Below are 13,208 nucleotides of genomic sequence, written 5' to 3'. Positions count from 1 at the left end.
TGGTGCATAAGTTCGGCTGATTGCGTCATCGAACAGAGTGAGAGACTGGCTGAGAGCACGAGAGTTTTTTCTTCAAGAGACTCAAAGCATCTCTGAGGATATGCATTTTTGGAAATCCCAGTGGGGAAATGCCATTTTTTTGTTCTCATGCTTCTCAATGGTCTGCCGGGGTTTGTACACTCAAAACTTTGTTGGTAAACTTCCTTATACGGACTTCGATACCAACGGGCATTTTATATGTCATGTTATTCAAATTCAGAACTTTAATTTTATTGTCATGAATATTTTATGGGTACAATTCAAAGACAGAAAACGATGTTCTTTTAAAAAAGTTAAAAGAGAAAATTGTTCATTGGTTAGCCAAATTTCCTGATGCATATATACTCTTGGGTGGTGACTTTAATATCACATTAGATAATACAATTGACAGATGGCCTCCTGGTTCTTGTACTAATACAAATGTAAAGCTAAAAATGTTGATGGAAAGATTTGATCTGATTGATGCGTGGAGAGTTAAGCACCCTCATACCAGAGCCTTTACCTGGTGTAATAAGTCAAGGTTGAAGCAATCGAGAATAGATTTATGGTTAGTTTCCCCGTACACTTGAAGACAATCTGAATACTGATATCTTATCTAACCCGTTAACTGATCACAAAGCAATATAAATCCATATTGATTTACAGCCAATATCGTCTTCTAAAATGTATAATTCCTATTGGAAACTTAATAGCTCTGTACTTAAGCATGAAACGGTTACTCTTAAGGTAAAGGAATTAATTAATTTATTTTGGACTAAAGCTAAAGCAGAACGCGTTTATGGCAAACATTGGGAGTTGCTTAAATTTGAATTGGGCAAGTTTTTCAGAAGTTATTGTAGTAAAGTTGCTAAACTCAAAAGGGCACAAGAAGAGAACATAATTTCAACCATTGCATACCTATCATCCAAATACCCTGATAGCTTATCTGTGGAGGAAAGTAATAGTCTTTTCGAGCATCAGCACAAATTGGATGAACTTTATAAATTAAAAGCTGAAGGTGCTTTCGTAAGGTCCAGAAGACGCTGGCTTCAAGAAGGAGAACAAAATACAGCTTACTTTTTTAGGTTGAAAAAAATCCCTAACTAAAAATAATATTCATCAGTTGAAAATCGGTAACTCTATTTCTGAAGACCCCAAAAGAAATTGGCAAACATTGTTCTGAATTCTATAAGAATCTTTATAGCAGTCAATTCTGTTATGACAGCACTATATCCTTTATGAACTCTATAGACAATATTAATTATATTAGTGCTCCTGACAAAGATTTTTGTGATCGTCCCATTACATTATCTGAGGTCCTTGAATCAATCAAATATTTAAAAGTTAATAAATCACCAGGCATAGACGGCCTTACTTCAGAATTTTACCAAAAATTTGCAAAAGATTTGGCCCCTTTCTTATTAGAGGTTATATATGAAAGCATTAGGGTGGACCCTAACTCAAAGTTTAATAACTCTCATCCCTAAGCCTAAAAAAGACTTATTACTAATAGACAATTTGCGTCCAATCAGTCTTTTAAATTGTGATTATAAAATTATTGCTACAATCTTTGCAAAACGTTTAAAAATTGTTTTACAGGACGTAATAGATGGAACACAATCAGGCTTTCTAAAAAACAGACACATCTCAAATAATATTCTGTTGGTTCTTGATTTGTTAGACTATTCATAGTTAGTTAAGGATGATAGTCATATGCTTTTTCTGGACTTTTACAAAGCCTTTGAATCTATAGAACATGATTTTATATTTAAAACTTTAGAAAAATTTGGTTTCGGGGACCTGTTAATTAAAACTGTTAAAAATTTTGTATGCTCATGGTAACTCTTCAATTAAGCTTAAGTATGGTACTTCTCCAAGATTTGATCTGCAACGAGGAATACGTCAGGGGGCCTGACCTATTTCACCATATTTGTTTATATTGATTACTCAATTATTAGCCAGTCACATTAAGAATAGTACCTTGCAAGGGATTAGTATCATGGGAAGGGAAATCATCATCAGCCAATTGGTTGATGATACTACCCTTTACCTTAAAAATTCAGACCAGATTCCTTTAGCTCTTAATACTATTAAAATGTTCTCCAATGCTTCTGGGCTTCTTCTTAATATGCACAAATGTGAATTGATGCCAGTTAAGCAACTCTCTGTTTCCAGTATATGTAATATCCAAGTCAAAGAGGCAATAACCTACCTTGGAATAGTAATATCCAAAAATCCAAAACTTAGATGTGAATTAAACTTCTTGCCCATCTTAGAGAAAACTAAAAGAAAACTCAATCAGTGGCTTCAGAGAGACTTGTCTCTAAAAGGAAGGATACTCCTTTCCAAGGCAGAAGGGATTTCACGTCTAACATTTGCAGCCATCTCTTTAGAACCTGATAAAGCGATGTGTAAAAAGATTGATCAACAATTATGTAACTTTGTATGGAAAAAAAATAAGACGCATTACATCAAAAAATCTGTTCTATCTAACAGCTACAGTAACGGAGGTCTTAATTTGGTTGATTTTTCAACGTTAAATAATACCTTTAAAATCAACTGGTTGAGGAACTACTTGAAAAAATCCATTCAGTATTTGGAATATTATACCAGAGTATATATTTTCACAGTTGGGAGGTTTGAATTTTCTATTATTATGTAACTACAGTATTGAGAAGATCCCTGTTGCTCTTTCTAATTTCCACAAACAAGCACTTTTGGCATGGTCTATGATTTTCAAACACTATATTTCTCCAACTAGTTACTTCATTTGGAATAATAAGAATATAACATAAGTCCCTATTTTTTGAAAACTGGTTTAAGAATGGTATCAATCGGGTTAGTCAATTATTTCATAAGAGTGGTTACTTGTTTACTTATCAAGAATTTCTTTCTCACTATAAGTTTCCTGTTACTCCAAAACAGTTTGCCACTGTATTTGGTGCTATCCCGAATGGTGTAATCATGTTATTTAAGGGCTATAACAGTGCTTTGACAAGTTCTGAAATGCCTCTCCCAGACCCAGTTGACACGTATGTAGGTGGGATATGTTTTAAATCTACACTGAAAAATAACAGAAATATTCGCTTTCTTTTTTCTTAATGACTGTGTTTCCACTCCTCATGCCATTTCAAAATGGAATAGATCAGTGAAAAAAATATTTTGTGGAAAAAAGGTTTGGACGCTTCCTAACAAGTATTTATTGGTAAATAAGATTAAAGAGATTTCTTTTAAGCTCATTCATCAGTACTATCCTGTTAAAAACATTTATTGTGTCGAAATTCAAATTAAACATAGATGTGAACTGTACTTTCTGTGACTCACAACCAGAGACTGTCCTGCATCTTTTTTGGCAATGTGTTTACATAAGAAAACTTTGGCAAGATATTTGCCAATTCATTGTAAACTTCATACACAATTAATCTTATCTCCACATTAAGGATGTTTTGTTGGGAATTTTCACTTTTGAGAAGCAATATGGAAATGTTTGCTTTCTCTGCAACTTAATTATTTTGCTTGCAAAATATTTTATCCACAAATGTAAGGTTATGAAAGTTCTCTTACTTTCTAGAAGATATTAAAATTTATATAAAATCTTTTCTACCTCCTGTAACAAAAAGGCAACTAAAACTTTGAATTTATGCTCACTTTTTGGTGTTTTTGTATAATTTCTATCTGACTATCATCTTATATTTTGAAGGAAGAGGAAGATTTTGGTGTGTAATCAGTTTTCTTATTTTTTTTTTTTTTTTTTTTTTTCTTATTTTTTTTTTTCTACTCTTTCTTTTTTTATTTGTAATTGTTTGGTCATCCTTGAACCCCTGGCTCTTTTACTTGGCATATGTTCTATCATACTTGTATTTTTGAATGAATGTTTAATAAATTAAAAAAAAAAAAAAAAAAAAAAAAAAAAAAAAAAAGCCGCGAAACACCACGCAAAAAATAAGAAAAAAATAATAAGAAAATAAAAAAGGTCCTATTTTTATTTACAGTTAAGTTGTCGTGCTTTTATATTCAGTACATTGAAAATAAATTATAATTATTATATAATAAAAAAAAAAAGAGAGTGCACGAGAGTTAATTGCTGCAGCCGTGAGTTTCTTCCCGAACACTGTTGTTTTGCATCTTTCAAACTGTATGTATTTTTGAGAATTTTTCTGCGTGCCCGAGTCACTAATGAGCTGAGCTTTGGACTGAGAGACGTTAATTTCTTCCTGCTTGTCAATCAAGTGCACTTGTTTGTGCGCGAAAAGATGTAAATGAACTGGAAGTGAGTTTTTTTCACAGTGTTTAACCTCTTTCACTCTCTCTCTGAGTATTTTTGCATTTTTGTAGAGACTGTCCATTGCCTGAGATCGGTGTTGCTTTTGGGAAACTTTTTTTTTTCCTTATGAGACTGAGACAGGAAATTCCAGGAAATTCCATCTTTGTTTTGGGCCATTTGCTAGTTTTTTTTTATTATTACCCTGCCACCCTGACGACATCTCCTTACTTTCCTGCCCCAGCTGTTCATTTCTTTATTACAGGTCATCTCAAGTCATCACAAGTAATTTCTTCAGTTTCATCATCGCTGAAGACTGGTACAACGTTCACATATACACACATGAACTCTTTACTGATATAGACTGAACTGAGAACTTGAACTAGGTAACTGAACTGGGTTTGATGTGAAAATTGAATCATCTGTCGAATCGCAAGAGTCATTTCAGAGTTCATTTGAACTAAGTCAAGTTATTTCTGAGTTTATTTGAAGTGAATCATTTTCAAACTTAATGTAATTCCATAATCTAACACAACTTCTATGCAAAAAAACAGTTGGTGGTGCACCACGGGTAAAGATTATAGTGACAACTTTATTTGAGTAACATTGTTTTATTTGTTTTTTTACATTTTTCATGTCTTGTTCTGACCTTCTTTATCCTGCTCTGCAAAAGAAAAAAGAAAGAAAAAAGACATTTTAAAAGGAGATAATTAAATCTGATTAAATGTTAAAGTAAATCTCAAGAGTATTATCATTGCTGAACTTACCTTGGAGTAGGGGCGTCTCACTTGCTCCGTTAGATACTGGGGCGGTGGGAATGTGAATAGGTATTGTTAAATTGCCTCACATATTTACACTTCACGCGGCCACTAAATTAATACAAGTATTTGTAGACTTAACTGAAGCCACACTCTCTGGTCCCTTTAGTATATTATACAACAGAGTAAGGTAACACATATACATGACCTGTACATTGAGACTCAAAACACTGAGGTGGGGGAACAAGATCTTTTCCTCAAGTCTTCCAAGGTAACATTAATTTCCCCCTACTAAGCGGGCCCTAATGCACCCGTTAAATTTGGTGGTCACGAACAGGATAGAATTAGTGTATTTAACTTTTTTTGTGTTTGTGTGTCACGAGTCCCAGGCCTACAAGCTGAAGAATGGCAGAGCTTGAAGATCTGAGGAAACAGATGGCAGAAATGCAAAGATGGTTTGCAGAACAGGCAGGAGCGCTCGAGCAAGCCAGGTCTGAACAAAGGGAAGCCTTGTCACTAGCAAGAACAGTCATTGAGCACCAAGCTACTTTGCAAGCAACCCAAGCTGTCCTCTATATACCACGAGACAGAAAAACTTCCAGAATTCAGTGGCTGCCCTGCAAAACCAGGTGAAATAAGCATTGAAAGAATGGGTTTGCATCAATGAAATCTGCCTTCCAGGTAATGAGGGTACCAGTTGAAGAACACGTGGAGTGCGTGAAACAGCATCTCAAAGATGAATCTAAAGCGACTGTAAGGTTCATGCTGGGTGGCAAAGAAGATTCTGCAGAAAGCATCTTTAAAGTACTTTTGGAGACATATGGAGACAAAGTGGCAATCGGAACCAGACTTAATGCCTTCTATGAACGAAAGCAGATGCAAGGAGAGAAGATACGTTCATATGCATACGATTTACAGGAGAGACTGAGCAAAGTTCAGCGCAGAGAGCCAAACCTAGTTCCCGATGCCGAAAGTGTGTTAAAAGAGCATGATTTCCTGAGGCGTGAAATGAAAAGACGAGTTAAAGAGGACACGGGTTTGTCTTTTGTTCAGGTAATGCAAGCAGCAATCACCTGGGCTGAAGGAGACACAAATGCCAAACAATCCCAAACCCTGTCCCCGTGTTAGAGTAGTTAATGCTGACGCAGAACAAGCTTCCTCTACGTTAACTTTGGAAAAACTGCATGAAGCCATACAAAAGATTGCTGCCCGTCAAGAAGAACTCTATCAGGCCGTACATGGTAACAGCAGACACAGTTTGAAGCAGCTAAGGTGTCTGATCAAACCCCTCAACTACATCGAACACCTAAAAATAACTTAACAAATTTACGAACCTGGGCACACTAGCAGGCACTGTCCACAAGGTGCTGAGGCAGCTATGGTGTCTGATCAGTCTCGACGTTCTACAGGAATGGTTGAAACTAACATAGGAAACATTCCAACAAACACGACACAAGCCAGCTCTGGGCCATCTATGATAAGGAGTCATATAGCTGAATGGACCGACAAAGCGACGGAGACATTGAAAAATGGTGCATTTGGAGATTGTTTGACAATTGAAGTTAGAATAGCTGGTGTCAAGACAAACTGCTTGCTGGATACAGGCTCAGAAGTGTCCACTATTACAGAATCACACTTTAGGAAGCACCTCGGAGAACAAAAGATGAAATTGTCATCTGCTCACTGGGTCAAACTCACTGCAGCTAATGGGCTCGGCATTCCCGTCCTAGGATGTTTACAAGCTGACGAGGAGTGCATGGGGAAGGTTCTCCCAGGGAAGTGCATCTTTGTGCTGACAGATACCAGCCCAGAAGCTGAGAAGATAAGAGGACTTTCTGGAATCATTGTAATGAATATTATGCCACAGCAGAGGGCATAAAGCCGTCAAAGGAGAGAGCGTAAAGACAGCCAACAAATACAGGCAACCCGCAGAAGCAAAGATAAGAAGGGTGTTAGCGTGTAGAGAAAACTGAACCCCTGAGTCCCAACGGCAAGACTGGGTTTGTCAAAGTTGGCAAGCAGACCATCACTATCCCTCCACTAAGTGAGAAAGTGTTTGAAGGTCGTTGCAGAGTGCCACCTAAAGTGAAGTGCCAAGTATTAATTGAGCACACCACTGGTGTGAGTCTACCCAAGGGGCTCCTAGTGGCCAATGTGCTTACAAAAACTGAAGGTGGTAAAGTTCCTGTACAAGTAATGAATTCGAGTGAGCGGACCATCAGACTAAACCCAAGATGCAGAGTGGCAGGATTGTCACTGGGAGGGTTAACTGAAAATATATGCTGGAGTTTGAAAGAAGAGGAAGGGGCACTTCATGTTAGACGAGTGGCACATGTTCAAGCAGTCAAAGTCTCTGACAATCCTCCAGTTCAGGTAAATTACAAAAAACTCACTCTCCAGCACAAATAGAGGAACTAGATCAGATGTTGGCAAAGTACAGAGACGTATTCTCCACAACTGACAATAACTACGGATATACACAGGCAGTGTCCCATGACATTCAGACTGGTGATGCTCCGCCAATAAAACAGAGGCACCGTCGAGTACTGCCACATGTTTTTCCAAGAATTCAAAAAACATGTGCAAGACCTAGTGTCACAAGGCATCCTTAGGGAGAGTGCAAGTCCCTGGGCATCCCCTCCCCGGCAGTGATAGTTGTGAAGAAAGATGGTAGTGTGTGCACTTCTGTTGTGATTATAGAAGGTTAAATCAAGTCACATGCAAAGACGCATATACCCGCTTCCCCAGAGTGGAGGAATCTCTGGACGCACTGGGGAATGCTCCAGTTGTTCCCACCCTTGAATCGGACGGCCGGCTATTTTCAAGGTAGCTTTGAGTGAGCGGGATCATTTAAAGACAGCAGTCACTACCCCGTTTGGACTGTTTGAGTGGACGCGGGGATGCCATTGGGGCTGTTGCAAACGTGCCAGCCACTTCCAGCGCCTTATGGGGGTAGTTCTTGGGGATTTGGCCTTAAAGTCCAGTTTTACAGAGACTTCAAGAGTCTCACTGTGAAAGAGAGAGCTCATGTTTGACAGACTAAAAACCACGATGGCCTAAGTTGACACCAAGCAAATGCTGTCTCTTCAGATATGAGGGTGAGAATTCTTAGGTAGTGATCTCCTCCAAAGGAATCAAATGATGCTCTTATATGTTGTCCTGCAGTGATACTGTGTCTGATATTTTCTGGCTACACCCTGTAGCACAATTTCAAACGACCAGGATTGCAGTTCTAAAGTGGGACTTGTTCATAGTTGCTACAGAATCAGCAAACTTTGCTGCTTATATGTTAGTTGTCAGCAATTCTGATATTTCTCCAATTTAACCTCGTTATTTCTCTACACTAAAAACGAAAAAAAAAAAAAAAAAAAAAAAAAAAAAAAACTTTATAAAAGATTTCACTCACCAGAATATAACCATCTCACATATAGGCTAAAAGGGTCATATGAGGCTTTTTTTTTAAAGATCATTATTTTGTGTATTTGGTGTAACAGAATATGTTGACATGCTTTTATGTTCAAAAAACACACTATTTTTTTCCATAGACTCCCCATGTTAAAATACCCAACTTTACAGCAAAAAAAAAAACATGTTTACAGCCTGGTTCAAAAAATGATTTTGGTCTATATAGCTAATTTGGACACTACCCATGTTTCTTTATACAGTCTATGATCTCCACCTAAACCTACCACCCCACCCCCCTAGTTGCATCCAACCACTTCCCCTGGATCTTGGCGCTCTGCAGTGAGGGGGGTTACTGGGATATGCGACCAGCCTTTGAGCTTCAAACAACGCTTCTCTTCAGGAGTCTAATGGTGAACGCCAACGGGACACTAATACGCCCAGGTTTTTATATACAGTCATATGACAGAGTGGTGTGACAGACATTGGTGATGGAAGCCTGTGAGTGTCTTTGCAGTCCACAAGACTACCGGACGGTTAAGACAGCTGACTCCACTGTGACTCTGTCTCTCTCTCTCTCACACACACACACACACGACATGCAAAAATTCCACATTTGATTGTCAATAGCAAATACTTTAATAACAAAACATACTTACAGTAGCCGATTGAGATAGGGCCAGGAGGGAATCGAAAGTAAAGTCGGGGCATTCCTTCCTCTCCTAGGTTCACCAAACGGGTCATCCATATAAAATGTGCGCTTGCTGTTATGTTGTAAAGTAATCTTAAAGCTTCCTAAATGCATAATACTTGCGGAAGGCCAAATAAAGCGCTTTTTGCTTTTGGCTTAGATACACCACAAGCTGTGTCCCAAAGTTGAGTGTACCCACCTCCGAGCCAACAGCGAATCCGAAGACCCAGGGCCTCCGCGAGGTGCGTGAGATGTTCCAACCCCCCATTCGGCAGATTTCATAATCCCGGCACCATGTGTTCCGATATTAGCGGCTCTGTCCCCATAAGCACGGTGCAAGAGGAGAGCTAAAGAGAGAGGACAATCTGAGGATAGGTGGACAGCCGAACGTCGTGTTTTTTTGCTTTTCATTATAATGGCAGGAGACTGTGATGTACTCAGACTTAGACCAATGGACTCGAGGCAAGATAAGTTATACTGGGTATGCTGTGTCCGTTGTCATATTTACAACTTTAATGCAGGTATTGGCACTGGTCTATAAAAACACTGAATTAAAAAAAAAAAAAGAGTGTAGCACTGCGTCATGTTCAGCAGCAGCGGTCACAGCTGAAACAGTGCTCTGTTTGACCGGGTCCAAGTCCTTTAAATGCAGCCTTTGATATAGTTAGCAAGAATTTGTTAATATTCTGACAATAAATCGTTGTTACTTTCATTTCAAATAATCAGAGGTGGACTGTAAGGAAGTACATTATACTCGTACCAATATGAAAGTACTAATGTTTTTTTGTTTCCTCACAATGACAGCAGCACTAACAAAAATATGGTCTTGTAAACAATGGTGCATTGTTGCAGATTAAAACTACCCAAACAGTATAGTTAGTAGGCAGCTTTAAAAAATGTAATAGCACATATTCAGAAGTAAAATTGCAACATACCACAGTAGCACAGCAGTAATATTAAATACAGAACAATACTGACATACCTTTTACTTTTACTCTCAATACCTTTAAGTATACTTACTTAAAACGGATAGTTCAGCCAAAAATGATTATGTAATCATTTACTACAACTTTAAGTTGTTCCAGGTTTGGGAATTTAATTTTGGGGTGAAAACTATCCCTTTAGGTAAGGTTTTAAATATGACTAGTAGTTTTTCCCTAACTGTGGTATTAGTAGTTACTAAAAGTTAGTTTACGAAAGTATCTCAATATTGGTCTTCTAACTACTTACGTTGTCATCCAGCTCTAAATGATTTCTCTTTTCCTTCTTTCCCTAAATCAGAGCAGACCCCTGTACTGCAGGATAAAGCTGAATGTTGCTGCGCTGGACAGGTTTTTAATGGTTTTGGGCTGAGCAGGCAAGGCTCTGACAGTGCTTGCTGGATCTTCCTGAGAACAAACAACAACAAACAAACTTTATTTATAAGCACATTTAACACAATGTAAATGATCCAAAGTGCTGTACATAGTGCTAACACGTAAAAAGAAAAAAGGAACAACAATTACAAATTTCCAAAAGCTAAAGAAATAAAAAATGTGTTTTTCAGAGTAGGATTCAAAAGTATCCAGTGAAGGAGCAGGACCTCACATGATAAGGGAGAGCATTCAAATCTGGGCCCAGCCGACAGAAAAGGGCCCGATCACCCTTTAATTTGTGGCGGCTTCTTGACAACATTTAAAAACAAATGATTTGAGATCTAAGTGCCCTAGCCGGGACAATACGGCACAATAAGATCACAAATATACTTTGTGCACAGCCAGACAATGCCTTATAAACAAAAATAAGGATCTTAAATCAAACTTAATGGGAAGCCAGTGAAGGGATGCCAAAACAGGAGAAATATGGTCCCTCTTTCTAGACCCAGTCAAAAGTCTTGCAGCAGCATTTTGAACAATTTGTAATCGAGAGAGTGAAGATTGGGGAAGACCACAATAGAGAGAGTTGCAATAGTCCAATCGTGATGTTACAAATGCATGAATTACAATTTCTAAAATCTTTGGCTTGAAAGAAGATTCTTCAACTTTGCAATAGATCTTAAATGGAAAAAGCTTCCTCTAATAACCGCACTAAAAAAATCAAAATAAATAGTGAAGAGTCAAAGATCACTCCAAGGTTTTTGATTTGTTTGCATACATTTGTGAGAGAGGACCTAACTGGGCTTTTCAGAGCAGGAGAGGAATCTGCCGGGACAACCAAGGATTAAAAACCTCTGTTTTATCCTCATTTAGCTGCAGAAAATTATTTGTCATCCACCTCTTGATATCATCTACATATTTCAATAAACACATCAAATGAAGCAGTGGTGCCAAGCCTTACTGGAAGGTAAAGCTGAGAATCATCTGCATAACAATGATAAGAAAAGTTGTACTTCTGAAAAATGAGGGCCAAGGGCAGCATATAAAGGGAAAACAATAAAGGTCCAGTTGACAGTTGACGAGGAACAATTTCCTAAATTTACAGAAAAAGTCCTCTTTTCGAGATAGGAAGCAAACCACTTTAGTGCAGTGCCCTTGACACCTACCATATATTCTAGCCGTATATATATTCTTATTCTAGAGAAGGTGCCACAGTCCAAACCCTGGTGTTTCTTTTCTGTCTGCTTTGTCCTCAGAGTCGCCGAGGAGGTGCTGGCCATTCACCAAGAGATTCACCTCCTGAAGACCCCAGAACACATGGAGGCAGGGCTGGGCTCAAAATTTATGTTGTTTTTCGGATATTAAACCGAAGCTATGTTGTAAATAGTTATTTAAAAAAGTACTTACAGTAATGTATAGAACAATTTGTTTTAATGTGTAAAAAAAAAAAAAAAAAAAACAGAATTTTTTTTGTGAAAAAAATTATAAGCTGCATTAAAAAATGAATGTACTTCATTACTTCTCTTTTATTTACACGTGAATATGCAAAACAAAAATACAAAATGTACAGAAAGTATTCCGGCTTATTTACAAATAAATTACACTACAAGAATGAATAATGTATTCAACTTATTTAATTTACTTACATCACAAAAATAAACTACAGAAATTAGGTTGTTTCATTGACAAAGTGACATTTAAAAAAAGATATTTAAAAATTGTAATGCAACGTTACCCATTTATTCCACTGCGCTCTCTTGCCTAATAGAGAATGGCTAGTAAATAATGTATTTGTTAAGCATTCTCTCAAGAAGAGAAAACAGTCTCTCCTTGCTCTCGTGTTCTTCTCTTCTCTGTCTTTCTCTGGAGTTTGATTTCCTCCCTGAGTAGCTCCACCAGCTTCCACTCACTCCCTCACCTGTCCCAGCACACTTGCAACAAGGCAGAGCAAATAAACCATGCCTTCTAATGTTGTAGATTTTTCCTTGTTCAAAATAAATTTCTAGAGATGTTTTGAAGCCAGTAAAAACTGCTGGGTTGAAAACAACCCAAATTGAGTTATTTTGGCAACCCAGCGTTGGGTTGTCCCTTTTTGAACCAGTGCTGGGTTGCCAAAATAACCCAATTTGGGTTGTTTTCAACCGGGCAGTTTTATGATGTTTTATTATTTGCTTTTTTTTATGGTTTAAAATTACTACATTGCTAGGCGAAAATGAACCCAAATTGAGCTAGGCATTAAAACCTACAAATCTTGTTCATTTTAAAATCACTTTTACACACAAAGAAAAACTATCAAAAGGTAAATATATTTATTAAAAACAAGAGAGATACAGTCAAAAAGTACATGTATGTAAGAAGAAATGCAGAAACGTATGGCATTAAAAGCTACAGAGTTTATAAATAAAGCATTGAACATTTGTTGAATATAACTTTTAAGATCAAATTTGACTTTTTTGGTACATTTTATATATTGTATAAAAAATATACAAAAACCACTATTATACAATAATTGTACAATTTGTTAAGTTCATAATGTAACGGGTATTTTTTTTTACGTTTTATTTTGATGGGTTGCCCCGTTTTCGGTATGTTCGCGGGAGATGCAAAGACGTCTAGGAAGAAGGAGGAGAGAGAGCAGTTTTTACGAGAGAAAGACACGCCATGATTGCTGTGTGGGAAATCAACAGTTTTTCAACGGAAAACGTGAAAGAAGATAGTAATAC

The sequence above is a fragment of the Cyprinus carpio genome, chromosome A13 (assembly GCF_018340385.1).
Source record: "Cyprinus carpio isolate SPL01 chromosome A13, ASM1834038v1, whole genome shotgun sequence".
NCBI classification, from domain to species: domain Eukaryota; kingdom Metazoa; phylum Chordata; class Actinopteri; order Cypriniformes; family Cyprinidae; genus Cyprinus; species Cyprinus carpio.
This window is presented reverse-complemented; position numbering follows the sequence as displayed.